The sequence below is a fragment of the Antedon bifida genome, chromosome 1, assembly GCF_963402885.1.
Source record: "Antedon bifida chromosome 1, ecAntBifi1.1, whole genome shotgun sequence".
Taxonomy (NCBI): domain Eukaryota; kingdom Metazoa; phylum Echinodermata; class Crinoidea; order Comatulida; family Antedonidae; genus Antedon; species Antedon bifida.
This window is the reverse complement of record NC_136226.1, coordinates 32,461,006-32,476,354: the sequence shown is the minus strand read 5'-3', so window position 1 is coordinate 32,476,354 and position 15,349 is coordinate 32,461,006. Positions and strand designations below refer to the sequence as shown.

The following is a 15,349-nucleotide window of genomic DNA, read 5'->3' as shown; positions in this document are numbered from 1 at the left end:
ACTGGGCCCTCTAGGAGACCAGTCTTTGACTGAAGAGGTTACCCAGTATAAATAAAATATTTCAATCAATTCAATCAATCAATGGATTTGTCGTGACGTCTCCCTCTCCACTCCTCCAAATTGATAAACTTTGGTTTGGTTTTACCAAAAATATCCAGTCGTTAGCATCGGTTAGTAACATGAAGACTTTGTTTATTAGGTCTGGGGTGACTGGTAGGCCATGGTAAACGTGACAAGATGTTATCCCTTACCTTGTCTTGACCTTCGATTTTCCCCCTTCCTCGGACGACCAGTCCTGAACTCGTCCAATTATTCTCAATGCATCCGTAAGAGAACATGTCATCACGTTCATTATTTAAATTGATATAGGTTATTGTCCTAAAAAAACATGAAATGAAGGGTCATTTGTAAATGTGTTGCACCGATATCCGCCTCTCTAAGGATTTTAAATTCCCCGTGGGGGTGGATCCGCCGTGATTTAGACGCCCATCTTGTGTATATTCTCTCCACAAGGAAGCTTCCCTTTAATGTAGTTTAGTACAGTACTGATAGTGTCAACAATTCATTCAAGTGTAACTTGCTGTCGACATATATTTCAGATCTAATTTTATCAATAATGGGAGTTTAGTATCTCTGTATTATTAAGTGGTATAGATATCAACGGATATGTCAAACGCTGTTATAATCCACTAGAGAAATTCATATCCGTCTCTCTGTCATTAATTTTCCTAACAGAAACCAATGTAAGATATAGACCTTCTGTAGTATGTCTCTCACTGATACCGAATTGTGGTCAAAACATCTTTCATAGTTAAATAAGCTTTGATAATTGATTTTGATTACTTGTTCAATCAAAATGAATCTTCATATAGGTCGTAGTCCTTTCTGTGTTTCTGTCGTTTTATTGACCTCTTTAGTTGAATATCACTGCATTTTATCAGGATTAAGCAATGCACTTTAGTCTGATATTTCAAATAAACTCTTGTTATATGTATTCATAAATGTGTTAATTTCAGCAGTATATGGAAGCTATAGGCTATGTGGTATACATATACCATTGTAACATACTCATTATGTGCCGATCAGTACGCGATCCCGAACCAATCACAATCGATAATCTAGGATGTTAGTTTGTACTTAAAGATGTATTGTCCCCCAAAAACATGAAAAATGAAGATTAATGAAATCAAACTTTGAATATGTTATTTTGTAGTTTTTAAAAAATTAATCACTTCCATAGAAAAAAAACTGAAAAAAATAATGTTTAAATTCAACCAAAAATCCAATTTGACCATTTTTTGCTTTAAATTACATTTTTTTCAGGTAAATACATTTTTTTCCCATCCAATTTTGTCAAAGTGGATAACCATTATATTACTTTAAAATGAAATATTCAACAAAAAAAGTTTTAAGAATTATTTTTTCAGGGGTATAATACATCTTGAATGTGAAACAGTTCCTTTAATGTGGTAGATGTTTCTCGCCAATTTTGTCAGTCGTCGGCACGTTCTCCTCGTGTAATGATTGTTTTGCTTCATGGCACACGCAATGACGACGACCCAGATACCCTAAATATACATGCTTTGTAAATTCTACTTTAAATAGCGACTCGGCTAATTTACAAAACATCAACTAACTTGACTTGAGATGTTTATTTGTACAAGTCATAACACGCAACTATTTGTGTTTCTTGATGTCCACAACACATCTTCCGAGTGTTAGCTTCACAGCCAATAATTTAAGTTTGAAAGAACAATCGAGCGGGGTTCTCCGGACAAATATATTTACATATGACATTTTTATTATTTTTAAACGTTTCAGTTGATGTTGATTATACGGCTGTTTTTACTTTGTTTTCATTATAGAAACTTTTGAACGAATAAAACACTTTGAGACGATCGACGACGTTAAGGCTGAGTTGAACTTAATCTGACATGAATGCATGATGACATGTTGCCGTCGTCGCAATGTTTTCTGGGGGCGTTTGCTGTAAGTGTTTTACCTTTATTAATTCGTTTGACATTTTAATGTTGTATCATACTGTAATCAATTTTAATAGAATTCTGTATTTTTTCTTAATTAAAATTTGTTTTTCTAATAACGTATGACATATTGACATACATATTCGGTTGCTATGTCGTAAACATTCGATTCACATTTTACTTTGTTCTCATTGGATACTTGGTTCCCACTAGCGACGCAACGCAAATTATTTGACCAATCACAATGGAATATTCGAACAGTGGATTGTCATTGGTCAACTGTCTTCGTTGCGCGTACGTCCTTGCGTTGCTTCTTTGTGGGAACCATGCTTCATAAGTTCTATAGAACTATGCCTGTAATTTTAGTTAGGTACCGTACTGGCTGAGAACAAGTTGTTTTTAGTATAACTAATTCAAATTATTTTGTTTGTAATCTATCTGTCAATATTTTTGAATTTCGTGCACATACTGTATTTATCTAACAATAGAACTTCAACTTCAAATTGAATTATTATTGATGTGTTAAAATGAATGATAGCTCCATCAAGTTCGTGTTTTTCGCGTGCCAGTAATTGCTGTTTTTTTCCTAAATCCTTTATTGTTGCGTACATTGCCGATATACGTTGACATTTACTGAACTTTAAATTGTAATTTAAATATTATTGGTAAAGAAGTCGCCCACGCGTACAGCCAATATCAGTTGCCTTATCGAATCTACCAATATTGGTTTAATATTAATTCATTTCATATTATTTGACGACCAATTAACAGTATTTGGCATTTTTAGTTTTAATTCATGCCGTTAAAAAGTGTTAGCTGCCCTGGATGTTGTGCGTGAGTAATGCCCTGGATGTGCGCGTAGGTAATTTATCTGCTCCGTATAAATACATAAATCATCTTTTAAACTTGCGCACGAACTTTCATATCTTGTCTATGGAACGTCAAAGGAGTCATAATAAATATTAACTATTCGCATTCTCATCTATACTCTATTTTAAGGTCTGAACTATTTAGTTTGACAATCGTTCAGAACCTGTCACGTTGTCATTAGCTAAATGTATAAAACAAAGGTTGCTCACATCGGCAAACACTCAAACCTGTCAGTGGTAACCCAGATTATCGACAAAACGCTTGCTATATCTAAACATATGATGAGTGAAAGTTACATTTCATATATTTCGTTAAAATAGCATATGTTATCTTAAAAGTAAAATCATTTTAAAATGATATTAAAATTAAAAATTCCAAATCGGTAATACCGATATCAATCGAGTGACCGCCGATAGATACTTGGGGTATTGATCAATCGAGTGACCGCCGATAGATACTTGGGGTATTGATCAATCGAGTGACCGCCGATAGATACTTGGGGTATTGATTAATCGAGGGACCGCCGGTAGATACTTAGGGTATTGGTCAATCAAATGACCGCCGATACAGTTACCTGTACTTCGTCACCACTCAAACAATCGAATTGAGGAAAGATTACAAGTATCGGACATCGGATATTTACTTTTTGCACCCTCTGAGTCAAATGTTCACCCGTCAAACCAACTTTCTAAACAACAATGGGTCTAAAAGGGGATTACCATCCATCCATCTCAACTAATATTTTCGACATCAGCATATTTCAAACGTGACAATTTTATCGACAACGAAAACTGATCAGATGAAACGGTATGTGCCCTAAAAACGGCAACTTTCGCTTTCTGTTCTTTACCGCAGTCATCATTTATTTTTCAGTCTTTGTTATTTTTCGAACGTTATGCTTTTTAGCATACGCGTGGGTAGCAATACTCTAGGCAAAGAATTATAAAACTCATCCACTTCAATTATTTGCTTGTAATTTGGTATTTGTTTTTTTACGACTTGAGATAACCGTGTGTGACATCGGACACGCTATTCCGTCACAGAACGTGTGGCAAACCTAAAGATATTAAAACGCCACGAGGGCTACGTGTGTTACCACAATATGCCTGTGCAAACAGCGTGTTTATTTACACTGTTCTTCCAACACCACTCTACCATACTATACTTAATATGTGTCAGTCAAAAGCTTTTTAAACACTGTCTCACAATAGTAAGTAGTACTGGAGAAGACAAACAATGTTTTCCCACTACCGCAGTGTAACTACGTTAACGTCGAGCGCAGGTCACACTTGAGAATTAGTAAACGCTAGAGTATTGAGTGTACACACCAAACCGCATACGTTAAAAGCCTCTAAAACAAAGGTAAATATTAGTTTTCTTGTGGTACCGCGTTCTCAAGTACCGCGTATTGTCACCTAGCAACACGTTAACTACGGAATGCGCGCAATCAAACTTTCAACCAATTACATCTGACTTTACAATAGTACTATAAATATAACGAAACCACTTACTGACAATTCGTGAACGCTTTATGCGCACGCGTCAATATCCTAATAGAAACAATAATACGATGCAATGATACTTGGTGACGGATTATATCTGAATATCAAATCTGTCGCCAATATGCCTATACATAAATTGATATTCTAAAATAATACATATATAACAACCAACGTAGATCCGTTAACTTTACATTAATTACATAGGCATATATCACCTTAATGTTTTCTGGGTTTATTATTAATTTAATTTTTTTTATTGAGGCGATGCACTTTACAGTGCTCGACAATGTTTACAATTGGTTGAGTCAACTAAGCTTTCAATAATCATTCTCTAAAACAGAATAGATTCATATAAGTTAAACAGAATCAATAAGCTCAAACAAATATAAATTATTTTCAATTTTCAATTCAATTCAAAAGACATTTATTTACGTCCAAAACACAAAAAGTAAACAAAAAACATTTGTGCGGCGGTGGTTCGTTTCTCATCAGTTGTTAAGCTTGATTCCCTCTTGGGCGCAACGCAACGACGTAAGCGCATCGCAAGTAATTCAACCACCAATCACGACGCGATGAATCATCCGAACTGCCGCTTGTGATTGGTCAACTCACTTGCGTTGCGCCTATATACGTCGTTGCGTTGCGCCAAAGTGGGAACCAAACTTTACCCTGATGTTTTGAACAACACCTTCCGTTTTGCAACTTTCCAATGTGTAGGCCTACAGTAGAGATGTTTTATAATCATTCGGTGGTCAATTAAATTCACAATTCAGGATGAATAACTTTTATATTATATAATTTTTACGTGGTACGCCCGATCGAATGCCCAGTCGTAGGCTCGGTCGTATGTCCGGTCGTATGCCCGGTCGTACGCTCGGTTGTACGTGTCTTTTTGTTCAGTGACAATCGGGTGCACTACACGGGCATAATAACACTATTGCATGCATGTACTGGCATTGATTATAAGAACTGAAAGTTGACGCTTGTTCAGAAGTCGCCGAATTAAAACCACGTGTTTCAAACTTAATTCAAAGATTTTCCAAAACAAACTGTTGCTTGCGTAAACTATAATAGATGACTTAACGTAAGTGAATCAATTATCTACACACAAATCTGCTTTTAAAAGAATTACATTTTGGCCAGTTAGAAGTAATTCAATTGGCATTGAACTCAGGAGTTGTTGCGCATGCGTCAAAAAGTAAAAATATTGTCTTTTGTTTTCTAATAAAGTATCAATTTCCACAGTAATTTGGATATTGAAATCAACGGCACACAAATTTGCCAACGTACGTGATTGCGTGGCTATACAAGACAGTGGAATCATGAGATTACCTCTTCTCTTAATATTATTAAATTGAAGCTTAGAAAATGATATTGGAAACAATTCAGTCAATTCTATATTATAATTGAATCAGTTTGTCTTCCATGGCATATCTGTAAATAAATAAAATTACATTACGAATTTGATATAGCGCTCTTAGAATGAAGCCATTCAAAACGCTGTACATCGAAATGATGTTCCATACTTGTTGGAAATTTAGTTTACGCTTAAAGCTATCAAAGTTAGTTTCAGACCGAATTGACACTGGAAGATCGATCCATAAACCGTGGACTATGAGACGCCAAAATACAATGCTATAACGTTATTGTAGTAACGTAATTTTCAGTAACACCGTTTCAACATTTCCGATGTGAATTAAATAAATTAATTTGTAACCGTGTGTATATCGAACATGCTAAACTCTCTGGCGAATGTGTATCAAAATAACAACAGTTTGATAACTCGCAGCAGCTATTCTGTCTAGTCAATATTTATCGTGAAAATATGAAAGTTTTGTCTGCTAAAACATGGCAGCAGGAAGATAAAATCGAAACTTAAATCTTATCACTCAAATATGACAAGTTTCATATCCGATATGGCTGTTACAATATTCCTTGTTATAATACAGGTGATTTACAATGTGATCCCCCAGGCCTTTCTTGGTGTTTTTACTTATAGGCCTGGATGTGGAGGGTCCGGTCGGGTGGTAAGTTTAGGCGGTGGGCAATGAGTGGGTGCAGTGTTGCGGCCTGCGGCCAGAGATGCGGTCTTCTATAACAATAGCAATGCGGTCAGTGTATTTATGTAGGTTTATATGTCATAATTATTTTAATCCCCTGGTCTGATGTTCCAATTATAGTTTTTTTTAGCAAATTTTAAACCGGAAACCTTTTAAAATATAAATATAATTTGAAAGGAAAATGAAGAATGTAAATTATGGGGTATTAGGGGACATTTGCTGACAAATAGCACTTATTATAAAAATTTACAAGAAAATTTAATTCGGATTCTTGAAAACGTCACATATTGACTCAGAAAACGTGAACCCGTGTAGCAAGCATTGTATATTTATTCAAAATTATCGAATCACGTGATACAAAGTGACACATCAGGAATGATTTTATTTGTACAATTCCCCCTGCCTCCCGCCGCCGGCTACTCTTTCTTCCCCATTCATTTTCTTTCCTCCGGTTTTCTTAATACGCATGTCGCTTTTAGTCTGTTAACCCGTTTTTACGACTGTATAATGAAGTGGGATTATTCAGTTTCATTGCGGGAGCTATAGGCGAGATTTACAGAGTTTAAAATAGAAGCATTCTATAAATACCGCACGAATGCAATTAATCTTTAGGACTTAATAGATAGATCAGTGGTAAATCGATGCAATAAACACACTATTCACAGTGAATTAGTGTAGTATAGCGCATTTTGGTATAGTGCACAAGGGGAATTAAATGGCCACCCTCATAAAAAAGTGAATTTAACCAGAGTTAAGGCCGGTTCACACTGAACGCGAAGCAGCGAATTTCGCGCGTTCAGTGTGCACCGAGTTAAGCAGTTTCTTGGACGCGACCTAAAGCCGGAACACCGACATTTGACCAATCACGACACGATGATGAATCATCCGAATTTTAATGAATAGTTTTTGGGGGTTCCTATAATTTCCCGAACATTCCGAATGCCTAAAACATATTGTATTTTGCTTAAATTAAACTCAATACGTTTTGGAAGTTATATTCTTGAAGGTGAGGTTGAATAGGATGCCCTCATTTCATTAAATACTTGTTATCACCAGCATTACCGGCACATTGACGTAGGCTTGTTAACTTTTCAAAAATTAAACATTACACAAATATATATTGATTTAACCATGTTAATATATGTACTGTGTATGTTGTTGGCTTCGTGTTTAGCTATAAGTCTCAGCAGACGATTATTATCAGGTCCCCCTATGTTCCAAGAAGTTAATTTGATTATCCCCTTCAGACTAATGAAACATAGGTCGCCTGCTGCACGTCATTTCCCCCAATACATGTCTCATTGGCATTGTTTAAAAATATACGTCAACATACAACATTGTTTATTAATTTTCATCAAACTAATTGGCGATCGTATTCTTTATTTATTTGATAAATTTGTGCCTACGACTTGGTCACTCTAGGGGCGTAAGAACAGAAGGGTCACCTAGATTGTTAATGGGATGACGCCATAAAGGATCCCGCTATGTTACAGTATTTCTTGCCCCTACGTAATTCACCAGATTCTGTGGTGTTAGTAAAGGTTTTAGCGTTGTAAGTCAACGTTTTGACATAATAGGACAAAATCTCTACGTATTTTGACATCCCTCGCTCCATTCGACCCTCCTCCCATTGCTACCAGGTATTTTGACAACCCCGCTTCCAAATCGCTCTCCTTGCTGGCAAAAAACTCCCCAAAATTGTTCTAGGTATTTTTACACCTCCTCCAAGTTAGGTTAGGTACGTCCAGCATGGATGAAGAAGGGATTAATTTCTTTCAAATATCTATCGAACGACGAATTAATGACTGCAATTAAAATGTCAACACTCGGCCGGCGATGATGGATTACCAAGTCTGTTATGATGCTAATCATTTTAGATTCACACACTAAATTGATTCTCATCCTCAACTAGGATTGAAATCTGATATACATGTAACGAAATGTCACTTGTCAAATATCCTTATTTTAGAACACCTATTATATGAATATGGGAAATGTATCGTTTAGTATTATAGTTATAAATTGATAAGAAGTACAGTAAAGTGCTTTAGAGTTGTGCCGGAGTATGTGATGATAATATATCAATTTTAAACGATTAAATTACTATCTCTTTAGAGGAAATAAGTTATTTATAGGCCGCAATAGTAACTTTTTAGTATCCACCTTAAAATGATGAGTCTATGCATACAACACAGAATGTGTGCGCAGTTTACCAAATTGACCAATTCTCAATTCTGCTCCAATCGAAATATATAGTTGATTATTAATACGAAGGACTTAAATAATATAAAAGTAAGTTTTGTTTTGTCCGGACTTATCGCTACGTGGTCATGGTACCACTAAACGACGTTATGTTTTAAAGCATCATTGCATGTTGAAAAAACAATGTTAATATCATTTAATTTTAATAAGTGTTGAATAAAGTCATAAGTGCTCATCCTGTTTATGGGTACAGTTGTCTGGCCAGTTTTATGAAATACTTAATACGTGATATCACGCAAAACAATTTAAGGCAGTGTGTGAATAATTCATCGCTCTGGTCATACCCGGAAACGACACAAAATAGACACACGTCCAAAAAACGTACCGTTTTTCGTACGCGCGCGCTGCATTGCAAAACTTTCTACGCAATTTCGGAAATAGATAGAATAGATAGAATAAAATAATGAAACCCGTTTTAATTTTTTTCTTTTATTATATTTGAATTTAGGCCAAATGTTAATAATTGTTGTTTTTTGATTTGTTTTAATTGCGGCGTTCACCTTAACCTTAGCCTAGACCAGTTTGCCTCGATCCCAACCAATTCATCGTTGACTAATTAATAAGGGGAAATACCAATTACCCCAGACCGGTACTGCGCAGTCTCAAACTTTAACCAAGATCATAGATTTGAGTTTAAACTTGACACTTTCATTGTAACGTATTTTGACCTATACTGTACTTGGGTGTGTTTGCCGCAATTTGGAACTTAGTTTGAGTCTCCTTCTATATATATATCTCGGATGCTTATGCTTCAAATTTATATTGTAAGCTCAGCTGTTTGTCGACCTAACAAAGTTGATTTGGACACAAACTAGCGAACGCTTTGCACTTGCACTCATTACCAAGTTGACGGAGAAACCGTCTCACAGATTTACCAACTTGGAATGTATGCACCCCAAACGTTGAACATAACCACGAGGTTTGTTGACTTTTCATTTTTTACCTGCGAGAATTTCATCAACTTTTCAGCTGTTTAGAGGAAGTAACCACAACAAGCAGCCGGTAAACTAAATCATTTTGAACACCCCCGTCGTGCTCGCTCCATCATTTTTTGACCACACCAAATGGGTTTGCCAAGTTGATCGTCTGAAGATGAATTCTCAACCGTATCACAACCCACGCACCGCATTTCCTTCGTCAATTTATTTTTTTGAATATTTACAAATGTTGAAATGGCATCAAATGTGATTTCCGTATACATATTCTGATACCTGTGATTTGATAAATATACAGGCTAGTGTCACTGTGAATACTAACAAGGTAAGTACTTACTTTTTTACTTACTTTACTTTCAACTTTATTCAAATCATTATACATACAGTACAATATGTGAAAAGGAGCCAAAAAACAACTTTTGCTAATCGAAGTTTGACTCCTGTCACAAAAATTAAATTAGTCAAAATGCATAAATTTTGATCAAACAACAATAATTCAATAAGAGAGAAACAACAACTATATAAAAGTAAACAATGCTAACATTAATGTTTTTGTAAAAGTAAACATTTAACTTCATTTATGAATTTAAATCTTAAAGAGGTACCTTCCAAAGTTGAGCTTCATTAAAAGAAATTCTAAAAAATTCCTCTAGAAAAGTGTGATGTGCTCAAATATGATAGTGATAAGCCTAAATATGGTATTGATGTGACATCATCATGTCCATATATGGGCGCATCACATTTTGTTGTCATAAAGTTTGATAGTGTAGACAGAGCTTTAGTTTAGTCAGTCGGCTTGTATGTAATATTTTAAATAACTACACTGTACTTGTATTTCGTTCACTATGTTGGTCAACCCTGTAAAGGTACTGGTTTAATACGCCCTAATTAATTAGGAAGTTTTCTCAATATCCATCCCTACAAAGCCAACAATCTGATACAGGTTTACTAAACAATGTGTTTGTACTTGTTTCTAAGTATAGCATACCAGGAAAATATACAATAATATCATAAAAAGAATAGGTTAATAGGTTAGAATAGTCAGAAGGCTTGGCATTCTTTACACTTGTAAGAATGTCCTCTAATAACTATTAAGTATATACTCTCCCATGTCCTTACTTAAGTAATGACTTAAGTTCAAACTTGTTTTACTCATTACTGCATAAATCACTTGGATCCACCATTCCATGTGGAAGTTACTTAAGTAATGACTTAAGTTCAAACTTGTTTCACTCATTACTGCATAAATCACTTGGATCCACCGTTTCATGTCACATTTCCTTCCAACACTTCTTGCCTAGGTATACCTCTACTTCACGAAAATTCATTGTCGAGCAGGTTGAACGTACAGGGGACTAGATAAAATTAAATCTAATATTATATCGATTAAGTAAACATTATTGAACGATTTACGACTCATGTTAATTTAATTACGTGTAAGTGTTGAGTCACAGTGAGTATGTGTAATGTACAAGCACCTACACACACTTGAACGTAGTTTAGGAACACTTAAATATCGATATTTTGTATATTTAAATTTAATATTGTAAACAAGGATATCATTTCTGTGCCGTGTGTACATTGTTCTGGTTTTTATCACGGCGGTCCATAGATACGCATAACAATAACTGTGTGCATACCTGAATTACAACACTCGCAAACGTCAGTCTGCTGCGAGGGGATCAATCGATTTATAACTTGCTATCGGAATTATACCCATGTATTGATCCTGTCAGTTTAGCAGGGAAGTGTCATGTGAGTAATCTTTGGTTTTGGTTATGTGGTGGTCCTTAATTTGTTCTTGAACTTCATGAAGTCTTTAGGAGGACGAAATGAGTTTATAACGTTCGATAGTTAGTGCTTAATGGTTAATACGCGACCCGTAACGTAAACTGTACGGTATATGTTTGAAATTAAATATATATAGACCAAATGATTAGGTTGGATGCATTTTCATGTCAATGGCAATTCGTAACATTATCAAAGATATTAACCATAACGTGTGGTCCGAGCGTGCAGCTGATGTTGAACATGCGAAACAGGTGATTCAATTGTGGCTCGTGAATCCCCGCGTGAATCTCGGATTGAAAAGTACGTGTTTCACTCGTGAATCGTGAAATTAAGTGGTCCATGCTAAATAAAACGTATTTTTGCATTGTGTGCAACAAACACCACAAAAACAATGCGTTTACGAATTACACGCACGAGCCACAGACGCGCTCGAATCAATTTCTCTTATAGTTGTTATATGCAATCGTAAGAAGGTACCAGAGATTGCAGCCCATATTTGACGATTGACAGGTAGGGTGTGGTTGTTTACCTAATGTATCGTGGGGGACACTTAAAATACTCAAACAGATAGTCCGACACTTAGTAGTAGCCGTAGTAACCGCAGTAGTATATTATTTTTAAATATTACGTCTACTTATTGACTATTGTCCTGTTTATTAAAAAGGTTGGATTACCCCTTCGCCCACGTGAGGGTGCGTGTTATGCTGCGATTAGATATTGAATGGAATGCTAGTAATTTCAGTGACTATGCACTTTAAGGAATGTCTGACCCTTCCCTTAATAAAAATCATGAAAATAATAAATATAGTAAAATATTTGTTGTACTTGCGTTCATCCCTTTTCAGCTTAAACTAACACTGGGATTGTGTGCTGGTGACGATGCGTCAAGGCTAAAATTTGCACCAAAAAAAGCACGGTATAGGCCTACAATTTAAAGGAAAACTGAAGAAAAACAAGATTGCATTTAAAAACTGGTCTTGATTTTTAAAGAAGACGAGTCCAGCAGCGGATGGTTTCTTGGATAAAGCAAAGTTTATATTTAAAAAAAATTGTGACTTTTCCGAATTTAGTACAACATTGTAAAGCATTTGAAAAGATGTTAATATATTATCATGAGTCTCATATATCAGTCCCATTGAAATGGCTCATGTGATCCGCTTTATCCTAAGCCCATATTTTACTTGCGGGTCTCGCGGGCCCGGTGAACCCCCGTCTACTCCACCCTCCACATTTCATTATTGGACCAATGAGACCAGGTGCCTTCGATATCAATATCCACCATATTTACCTATGAACATTCCCATCATTGTTTGTCAAATGTTGTTATCTTTAACCCTTTGTTATCTACTTATGAACGTTGCTAATGAGTTTTTTTTCTGTGTCTGTTTGAGTCGGGTAGTGTTTATCTCATCGTGTTCCACATTGGGCTAAAACTTCGAATAAGGTTTATCGCAAATAGCTTGATTTCGCGAGGAACGTCATTGCACAATGCATATTGGGAAGGGTTTTGGAACAAACATCACGACGCGTACGTAAAACCAACAAATCACGTACGTGTGCGTCGTGACGTTTACTCCCAAACTCTTCCCATCATGCGTCGCGCACGCTCTTTGCGATAAACCTTATGAAATCCCCCTTTTTAAGGAAGTACTCCTTTCAAACTAGAGAATAGCAGCAGATGTAATCGTAAATGGGTCGAACTAGACGATGTATGACCAAGACAACCCCTCCACACACCGTAAAATACAATTAGGCCTATCTAACATCTAACATTCACAAAGGAAACCTAAAAGTGCCAGTAGGCCTAGCATAATATTTTGAATGAAGTACTCTAAAATTCTATCAAATTTATGTGATCAAGAGAATGCCTGCCCAGGTCGTCTTTTTGTCAATTTTAAATTAGATTTGCTGAATGAACAATACGGGTGCACAACAAGTGATACTCGTGGCATAAACCACAACACTTTTGTTAGACGCACGAGGCGCGTAGGCGTCGCATACCTCGACACATTCTATTTACTCTTCTTAACAATAGAATAACTATCATACAGGTAGGACTTGATAATTAAATACTGTAGCCTAACAGTGTGAGAGACTAGACATGCAACGGGTATATTAAAGGTAAGAGAACCCTTGTAATAATTACACAATAATGAGATTGATAAGATTTAGTTGAGATTCTGTAGGGGATTATCGTTGACTTTGACCTAGACTGCAGCAGGGGAACCGTATTAATTAATCATCAGGGAAATACCTCTATGCCGATCTGACATGATAACAAATACATAGGGTCATAGTGGTAGTAGACATATTCAATATAAGCACTATCTAGTTTTCAATAATAATAATAATAGGCCTAATAATAATAATAATAATAATTTATTTGGAAGCTACACTTTTGTGGCAGTTGCACACTTCTTGAATGAAGGTGCGTCCAGAGTAAGTTAAAAAATTATTCGGCACTTGTGCTTTACTATATTTCATTTGAGAGAAATTAGTATAATATCGTCACTGAATATCAACGTGAATGAACTATAGCACGAACAACACTCGTCTAGTACTGGTTACACATCGGTCAGAAGCCTATCCCTCGAGCATCGTTAATTTATTTTATTTAACCACAACAATTTCTGGCGAACCTGTTGAACATATTGTATAACGACTCTTGTCAGTAACGGGCCTGTCTACCCCGGCCCCTGGCCCCCACCTGCCACGTCCACATACCCCATGGAATAAGCAGAAGTCTCTGTTTTCGTTGTTGCCGATTAACGATTCGTTTGAAACGAGTTATGTGTACTTGATCCTTTTATTCAGTGGTATGCTATATTAAATATGTATTAAGTGACTCATCATATATCATTTTATATTAATCAAAATAACTTCATTGAATCGAGACAATTCGAGGATCTCGGCAAATATGAAGCAATATCTGAACCACTAGGCGATTGATCTTTCTGACCTCTGTATTCGTAACGGCTGTCTAGCCCCGGTCAGCTTTCAACATTTTGCCAATTTTATGACCTTTGATGGAAATAATCACGTTTTTAATATTTCGAAACGTCTAGTCACTCACGGACAACGGATTTTTTTATGTAACGAAACGTATACTACAGTACTACGAATTCAACGTTTTGCGCGCGTTGCATGCCATACCTGTTTGTCGCTAAGTTGTATTATTTTAACTTTCAGGTTACCGGTACTAACTATTAACGAATTCAACGTTTTGCGCGCGTTGCATGCCATACCTGTAATCCATAGTTGTACAGTATTATTTTAACGTTCAGGTATACGTAACCAATAAATACCGGACTCATAAATGTTTTTTATACAATTCAAAAGCGGCATATTAAAAAAGGTAATAAACGAATAAAAAATAAATACAGTAGTCCCGTCTACTGGATCATTATTAAACACTCATCCTTCAATTCCTGGAAAGGATGAACATTTGTTTCATCTTTATAAACCTTTCAGATCGTAAACGATTTGATGCACTTGTTGCTTGGCCTTGGTTAACGGTTTGTAGATTTTCCGTGAAGAGGTGAACATATAAAATGCTAGTACAGTATATATTAGGTTCATAAACACGCTTCCGTATATTTAATTGTATCGTTCTATAGTTTCAAGAGGATGTTACTTTAACATCGAGATCGTGATGGCATTTTGAAAGGTTTATGATTTGTCACTCTTCATTATTAAAACTGGGGAAACACTGCATTTGGAGTTTTTAAAACGGATTCAGATAAATTCAAACGTATATGTGCACATTGCCAGCTTCTTTATAAATTTTCTCGAGTTAAAGTTTTGCAAATGAACTGTAAATTTCTCTATTTTACATTCAGTCCTTCTTTAATCCCATATTCGTTCATATGGGTGCATTTCTTCTTGGCCCTATATGGATAGACCTACATAATTAATTCAATTTTGATTCACATTTTGTAGACAGACTT

At 35.8% G+C, this 15,349-nt stretch overlaps 1 protein-coding gene across 2 annotated transcripts in view; it reads left to right on the top strand.

The window, feature by feature from the left end:
* Positions 1–1,911: 1,911 nt before the first annotated feature.
* Positions 1,912–15,349, top strand: part of LOC144850802 (neurotrophin-3-like) — a 39,133-nt gene continuing 25,695 nt past the window's right edge. The window contains exon 1 of one of the 2 annotated variants that reach the window (XM_078708259.1): positions 1,912–1,989. The gene's annotated coding sequence lies outside the window, so the exon portion shown is untranslated. Of the gene's footprint in view, positions 1,990–13,433; positions 13,524–15,349 lie in introns of those variants that run through there. The other variant, XM_078708268.1, reaches the window with a different exon arrangement.